The 8,568-nt window shown below is 37.7% G+C and overlaps 1 long non-coding RNA gene across 1 annotated transcript; it reads right to left on the bottom strand.

Annotated features, from left to right (window-relative positions):
- Nucleotides 1–417: 417 nt before the first annotated feature.
- On the bottom strand, nt 418–5,832 carry LOC103876492. Its single transcript, XR_002516263.2, has 3 exons — nt 5,760–5,832; nt 1,356–1,473; nt 418–518 (listed from the first exon to the last, which is right to left on the bottom strand). It is a non-coding gene; the product is annotated as an uncharacterized LOC103876492 (long non-coding RNA).
- Between the last annotated feature and the right edge of the window lie 2,736 nt (nt 5,833–8,568).

Genomic DNA, 8,568 nt, shown 5'->3' with positions numbered 1-8,568 from the left:
ATGTGAATAGATGTAATGCCACTCAATTGTGCACTCAGAAATTAATTTTGTGTGTTTTATATATATATATATATATATATAACTGCAATAAAGACAATAAACACAAACTGTAGGAAAGCTACAATGCTACATTTCTCTACTACATTCTACATTCTAAGTGGTTTTCTAAAGACATGGCAGGAAAAGTAGGAATGCGTGTACCCACCAATAGAAGCATATGTGCACATATCTACCAGCATAACATGCTTCTTGTCTCCAAACAAATGATTTTCCCATCTCCTCCAAAGCCAGCATCAATCCTGAAATTTTGTTTTTAGTTTACTTCAAACATGCAATTTACCAATTTATTTTAGGATATCTCTTAACTCAGTACTTGCTTACAGACCCCTGGAATGAAGGCCTGAATTTGCTCTGGGTTGAAGAGGGCTTCTTTGAAGTCACAAGCTATATGTCCTTGGGTCATTTACAATGGGACCTCATCACCTGCTGGGAGAATCTGAGAGGCTGTTTGAGAAAGTCTGAAAAACAAAGTTTCCCAGGGTTGGGAGGTCAAATACTTTGGAAAATACAGCTTAACATCTTTTTCTCCTAGAACCGGGATATGATGGAAAGGGCACATAGCTTTGCCAGCTGGCAGATCTTGATTCCACATCTGGCCCTGCTCCCATTTCCCATGTAAACTTCTGCAAGTTATTTCTCTGACCTCAGTCTCCTTATCTATAAAATAGGGAACATGAGTACTTATTTTGCTTGGTTGTTGTGAATATAGGTGTCTCATGGGGACACAAAGTAAATAATCCAGAAACTGTAGGTTTCTTTTTCTTCCCTAATTACAGTATCCTGACATGACCAATGAGAGTTTAAGTCTTGAGGCTGGTCTCCAAGCCTGTCCGTATGGAGAAGGCTTTGCTTGTGATCCCGTGGCAGGCAAAGCAAAATCTGTAATACTGAAGGCCATCTAGTATAATGGAAATAAATCAAATGGTTATTTTAAACCCAAAGGAACTATAGCTACTTTGCTTTATATGGGGAGTGACAAACTCATATCAATAGAAGTCAATCAATACCATTCCCTTCCCTGGAGAGTCTAACTGGGGCTGACTAAAGCGAAGACCTGGATTTCAATGGCTCTCTCTGGTACCACTACAGGGAAAGAGCAAGACTAGATAGCCCCGTTTACGCCAGCCTGTGGATGGATCTGTGGTTATGCAAGGGTGGAGAGCATAACCCTTCTGTCTAATAAAGTGAAAGGAATAAAAATTTGAGGAAAGCTCTGAAGCAGCAACACTACTGGGATAACTGTATAAATTGCCTTGTTATCCCCAAACCTTTAATAGAAAGTGCTACACACTTACCTGATGTTTTTGGAGGGCTGGGAGAATCAAGGAGAAAGTTCTTTATTCAGCTTCAGGGGTTGTGTGGCAGGATACAGACACAGCTCTTGTGGGAAAGCATCACAATTCATAACATAACCTTAGAAGAAGCAATTCAGAGTCAGAATTGACCAGGAAAAGCACACACCATCCTCACCTTCCCCTCCCCCATCAGAACTTATGGTAAGAATGAGGAATATGGGGTTCCCACCACTTGTGGGATAAGGCTCAAGTCCATTCCATTGAGTTGAAAAAGACAGGGCTCCTCAGCTGATGCCTAAGGTACTCTAGTAGTGGGCTGAGAAATTGGTAGGATGAAGGGTACCCTTGCAGGCTCAGATACTGTTACATGCCCCTGAGAAAAACTCAGGATTGCAGAGCAGGAATGCACTCTACTCTCTGCTTCTTGCAAAGAAAGGATCTCGTTAACTCTGGAGAAGAGGTTTATTTTTTTCTATAGAACTGTTGTTATGTAATTACACATAAAACATGTGTAACTTCTTAAAGGGAACTGGCTTCAAATGAGAAAATTTACCAAAATTTCCTTTCAAAAGTGTTTATCACTTGCTAACATGCATATTTCATACTCAAGCTCCCTGTTTGGATAAGAGATTCATAACTTCATTGAAAACTCTGTCTTATTTCTTGAAAGCAGAGAAAAGGTGTGCAAGGAGACAGGCTCGCTCTTAGATATAGCTTAAATGTAGAAATAGGTAAGTTACCCGTATTCATTGTGCTCTGTTTCACTGTTTGCTTTTTTTTTTTTTTTTTTTTTTTTAAGCTGCCTAGAAGTTTGTTTCTCTGCTACAATTAGAATTTAATCACTGGTAATTTAAGACTAATAGACCCACAGATAGACATCTGTAATTAGGGAAGTATTTTTTATTTTCATTGCACCACTCAGGTTTTTTTTCCGTTTTTTGAAAAATACATTTTTATGTTAGTGAAGCAAACTACAAAAATGACTGAAAATACAACAAGTTGTTCTTTGAGTTATTTCCTCTGTAAAATTACAGCAACTCATTTTCAGCTGGCTAGTTAGCTATCTTAAAGGAGGATAGCTATGCTAGCTCAATGCTTGCAACACCGTAGGTTCTCAAGAAATATGTTACATGAAATAAAGAGTGAATAAGTCAATGAATGGACCCATGAATGAATAAACTAATGAAAGTTGCCCCAATTTCTCTCCATTTATATAGGTCACAGTTCTGCTCTCTGCCCACCTTTTGTACCATTTCCCTATCAACAACATCCTCAACAATAGCACACACACGCTGGCACCAACCAGTGTGATTGTATAAATGTTTGTCTAGGAAAGTGGGCACATAAATATTTAAGAGGTCTAGTCTTATGAAGTAGAAAGGTTGAAGTCTAGGGAAAAGAAAGGAATCTCTCTTCCCCTTCAAGTGCTTTCCGTTTGTTCAGTGAGTACCAGTTAAATGAATGACTAGCAAATGTTTAATTCCAGCTATTACTCTCTTTCATCTGAGCTCTCTCCCTTATCCCAAATATTTTTTACAAATAAAATAGAGATTTTGATGTTTAATAAGACTATACATTTAATTATACTATTGTTTTCTCACAGAAGTGATACTAAATATATTTATATAACATTATTCAGGATCAAATGGAAGTTCTCTCTTCTTCTCTCCCTCTCTCTCTTAACAAACTGGTTCTTCATGGGTCTGTGTGTTTGTGATTAAACAATTACAGAACTTCATCCAAAACTGGAATTTACATGGTGCTGTGAATTCATAGTATTTCATCTTTCAGTGATTAAAAGAAGATGCTATACATAGCATTAATGGAATTATAATGGGTAATATTATGTTGCCTGAATAAAAGATTATTAAGGTTATTCATACCTAGAGATTACCAAGGTTTCTGTTCAGGTTTATAACTCTCAGACCTGAGTGACTTTGCCTTTTTCTTTTCCTATCAGTACAATGAGAATATCTGCAATTAGATAATTTGCAATCATGTAGGACAGGTATGTAACACCACAGGAGAGCAGAAGCTGCAGCCAGCATGGCACATGAGGAGGAAGACTCAGAGAGGCCTGACATATGTAACACTAGAATGTATAATACAAAAACATATATAGGCTGGAAGTTGATAAATAAAACAAAAATTCTAAATGTGTTCATGCATTTTACAGGACTTAATCCTTTTGTGATAAAATAATTAGTGCATATTGACATAAATTTTAAACAGAAAAAAAAGAATACAAGAAAATATGTTGGCATTTAGTAGGTTGGCTCCAGTACGTTTCAAGTGCCAGCAACTGAAGGTGAACTCTGGTTGTTTCCAGGCCTCCCTTGCATGATTTGGGGTTAGAATTGTCCAAATACCATGAGTAATATGGAAGTTCTCTGAAGGGTAAGTTCGTGCTCTGATTTAACATTTACTTTCTGATAATTCGACTGGAAACATAACTGAGAGCCCTTGCTGTGGCAGCTCCTTGGAGATGGGAGTGATATGCAGAGTCACTCTGCTTGGAACTTCGTCAGTTTATTCCCAAATCCTGGCAGAATGAATTCAACACTTGCTCGGTCACTGCTGTTGCCATTTCATGCTTAAGAAACAAGACCTAGTCCTTAAATATCCGCTGTCAAACTCTTCTTCGATGCTTCCTATTTCAAATGCTATGGCTATGGAACATTCAAATTATGAATATCTAAAAGATAAGTGATGTATTATGCTGTTCTTGTTTTCTGAAATATACTCTTATGGTTTTGAGTTCATAGTTCATAAATAGCCATTGATACTTCTGTATATTCTGTCTCCTGAAGACAGCCTTCAGATGAGGTTTTATCCTATGGACTTTGGTTATCAACAGCAAAACAAATTATGTTGTTGTAATACTTAATATTTATCATATCCTTTTCAAGAGATGTTCAAAATATGTTAGACATTTTCTCCTTTATGTCAAATGCTTTTATATACTACTACCACTGGCTTATTTTCAAATGGTTTATTCTCAGTATTATTGAAATACCTAAATGGTCATGTAAAATTAAAATAATTTCTCTCATAAAATGAAAATTATGAAAATAAAAAGGATAAGGTCCGCTTCTTTCATTTAATCTCTTTGGATTCATTTAATAGAGCGCTTAAATCAGGGGCTCTGGTAAATTTTACCATGGCTTTACATCATGTCAATGGACATTGTGTTTTAATCCAAGACTATGACAAAACAATTGTAGATAAACAACAGTTGAATAAATTACGAATTAGTAAAAAAGATGCCAAATTGAGATCACCTATTAGCATGATTTAGAACCAATTTTATGCTTCTTTTTAGCTTTTTTGGGAATATCCTTTCTTTATTTTTATTTTTATTTTTTGAGACAGTCTTGCCCTTGTCGCCCAGGCTGGAGTGCAGTGGCATAATCTCGGCTCACTGCAACCTTTGCCTCCAAGGTTCAAGCAATTGTCCTGCCTCAGCATCCCGAGTAGCTGGCATTACAGGCACCTGCCACCACACCTGGCTAATTTTTGTAGTTTTAGTAGAGACAGTGTTTCACCATGTTGGCCAGGCTGGTCTCAAACTCCTGACCTCGTGAGCTGCCTGCCTCGGTTTCCCAAAGTGCTGGAATTATAGGCATGAGCCACCGAGCCTGGCCTGGTAATATCCATATATTTTTAAAATGCATCTTAAATCACTCTTTCGGTATCTATGAGCACAAAACACCAAAATAATAGTTATATTGAAGGTGTTTTATTTGTACAATGTCCAAGATAGTGATATCTGAGATAATCATTTAACAATTTAAATGAACTTTAAATATACAGACCACAGATCCATTTTTCTTGATTCAATAATATTAATGACATTCCAATACACAAAATTCCTTATTAAACAGCAGAAAACTTCCCAGAAGTCTTTCCCCTACTTTCATGTGATACTAAAAAACTTTGGAAAGTGTTCTATAAGAGTTAAGATTTATATATATTAACAATACAGCCAAGGTGCCCCTTTCTTTTTACTGCAGGTTTCTAGACCTTCAGCTCCTTAGATAAAGTTTATGAAAATATTAGAATCTAACAATGATTCGATTCGGCTTAAAATCTGTTCTCAGTTTATAACTAGAAGTAATTAGAAGTCCCTATCTTAAATCATTCTAGAGATGTACAAATAATTGAATAACATTTCTAAGGACTTTCTATTTAAAAAAGAAGAACAGTATAGATTATGTTATTTTCTTGACAATTTGTAGTGGTAAAAACCACTGTGTCTGTTGTGTTTGGTTCTCTGTAGACATGACTATAGAAAGGATGATTAGAATGTACTTAAAAAAAATAAGGTCCTAACCCAAGAAAAAGCTAAAAAGAGCCTTCCATGGGGAAGAAAGCACTAAAATTAGTTGTCGATCATGCCAATACCTGATTACAGTTTGGTGTCTTTTTCACTAAGTTGCGGCTTCTTCAGTTGTTCTTAATCAGCATTGGTTTTTCATTGCAGTACCTCTTGCATCTATTTCTCTATTTTCAGTGTCCCCGAACTAGTCCTCAGGGACTCCAGAACCTATTAGGTTTGACATTAAGTATAGGATCTTAGTTAAGTCATACAGTGACATAGAAGCTCTCTGAACCCGAGTTTCCTCATATGTAAAATGCAAGAGTGAGGGGAAAATGAAATATCTAATGTGCCTCTGCTCTCTAAAATTTCATTATACTGCAGTTTCAATTCAGGCTCCTCTCACAGCAGAACCCTGTCCTTCCTGATCTTTCTGCCTCCAATCTGAATTCTGGCATTTAAGATTTATTCTAGCAATTTAAATCACTTTTGACTTTGGGAAATCTTTTTGTTAACTTCATTTGCTGTTCAAAGTTAAAACTGTCACCTGACTTTTTGCAGATATTCCTGCCTGTTTTCCAAACTTTAGTAAAACCACTGTGAAAGCTGGAGTTACTCTAATACTTCTTGGCAGAATTCCATGCAGGTAACTTGGCTTGTTGGCCATAAGTCTCTGAGTCACAGCCACAGGTAATCCATTTCCTTCTTGGCTGTTAGGAAAGGGCCTAATTAGCGAATCCAACAAATTCCACTCCCCACCCCCTTCTTCCATGGGTTAGTTCTGTGTTCCTTCAGGCTTCTTGCCAGGCTGCTGCTCCGAGAGCGATCAAATTACCATTAGAGCCAGCCAGCAACAGCACAATGCTGTTTATCTACCTTCTACCCCACAATCCTTTTTTTCCATCAAAAGTTCTGCTCCATTCTTTTTCTTCCTAAGGAAACCTTCCGCTTCTTCCATTTGCTTATGATGAATCTATGATTTTGTTATAATTTTTAATGAAATCAAACAGCTTACCCTTTTTGTTCCCAGTAACACATCACTGAATTTCACATGATTTCATGAGATTTAACTTCAGGGGCAAATGAAATAAATCCCTCCTCCCACCAAAAAAAAAAAAATCTTTTTTCATCTATCAAATATGCTAAACATACTAGAGAAATGCAAACCTGAATGATTCAGAAAGGTTAGGCGTTTACAATTTTCACAAATAGGGACATTTTATTCTTTATATCATTTCAGTCATAGATTTCTACTTAAATTGACTTTCTTCTTACAATTGTCTTTATGAGATTAGTGTATGAAATGACAGCATGAAGTAAAAGCTATCAAGGTACATTTGGCAAAAAGAATGACTCATCTTCATGAATTTTGTGTGTATTCATGAAAGAGCTCAGCTGGGCGGCCAGATGACCGGTAGGAGTGGGTTATTTACCTGGGAGGACCTGGAAAGCTTTTTACACAGTGTCAACAGGATGGTTGTTAAGCAGCAAGTTGGCAAATATGGCAAGATTGTCATTAAACAATGTTGGGATTCAGATCTATTGACGTTTATTTGCTTTTCAACTCTTCAACAACTCATAGAAAGAACCAAGCTGTCTTTTTTAAAAAAGCTCAGGCATCATTGCACTCCCTCTCTCTTTTTAAAGCTCTTGGCAACCCCAAAACAGGGTGAAATAATCCTTTAAGGTGAGGGCTTTTTTTTTTTTTTTTTTTTAACATGGTCTTCTGTAAATGAACTTTGGGGGAATTCACGAACTTATGCAAATATATGTTGCACGTGGTGTCTAAGTATTTGCATACACACAATCTCCTGTCTAGGAGAGGAGGATGTGTGCACATATTTTATTAGAATTTTAAAGGGGTCTGTGAATCAATATAGTTTACCAACTACCAATTCAGGGTCTAAATTGAGCAGCTTTAATATCGTGGGGGTGGGGCGGGAAGGGGACAGAGAGGACACTGTCATGATGCATGTTCCTCTCATGCACAATTTTTAAAAGCGTCACCAGCTAGGTAGACATGAAAGTAAGAGATGGAGAACCCAGGTCACTGCTGCAAAGGTAAGAATGGTCTGTTCAGAGCAACTGAGTGGAGAGAGAGAAATTAATGTAGCCTTTCCAAGCAAGGGCATCAGGACAGCCTTGCCTTATTCATTCAGACAGGAGTTTCTAGCTTTGGTACTCTTTGGAAAACTCTCAGTGAGTACTGCTTTTCTAAGGATCTTACTCGCCAATTCCAGGCCAGGTGACTATGGGTCAGGACTTACTGCTATTGCACATGGCTCACTGCACAGTCCTGAGGCCTACATCCAGAGTCCCCTAAATAACTCCCTAATTGCTAAATAAAGGGAAACTGATGACTCAGACTTTGTGATGCTTTGACCCTCAATCCAGATACTTTCCCCATATCCTGTCAAGGTTGCAGGCTTCAGAAATGACCATCTAACATCTCATTACCTTAATTTTAGTAAGCACATGAACATCAGAGATACTATTTTTCACAGGGTTGCCACCTTTCACTATGCCTTCCACATTCAGCCCAGTGCATCCAAATCCATCCACCATATGTAAAGAGTAACAAAGAGAAGTTTGCTCCAGCTGGCTAGAGCTTCTCTCCAAAATAAGCCTCAGAGAATTGTGGGGCTTTTTTGTTTGTTTTTGTTTTTTTGATGTTTGTTTTTGGTCTCATTTGGTCTCATGGTTTCTAAGGTCAGAGACAAGTTTGTGAAAACCCATAGTCTTTGACTTAGGGTTCATTTGTAGGATCAAGCCTCATCTGCCTGCTTCTTCTGAAGAGATTGCTCTGCTGGTACCCCATCAGCTTCACTTACCACCGTTTACGAGCCAGTGACTATTGGGCTGTCCCCTCCCCTGCACACCTTGGCACCTTACCTG

This window comes from Papio anubis, chromosome 10, assembly GCF_008728515.1.
Source record: "Papio anubis isolate 15944 chromosome 10, Panubis1.0, whole genome shotgun sequence".
In the NCBI taxonomy this organism is placed as follows: domain Eukaryota; kingdom Metazoa; phylum Chordata; class Mammalia; order Primates; family Cercopithecidae; genus Papio; species Papio anubis.
The sequence above is the reverse complement of the archived record's forward strand: the minus strand, read 5'-3'. Positions and strand labels throughout refer to the sequence as shown.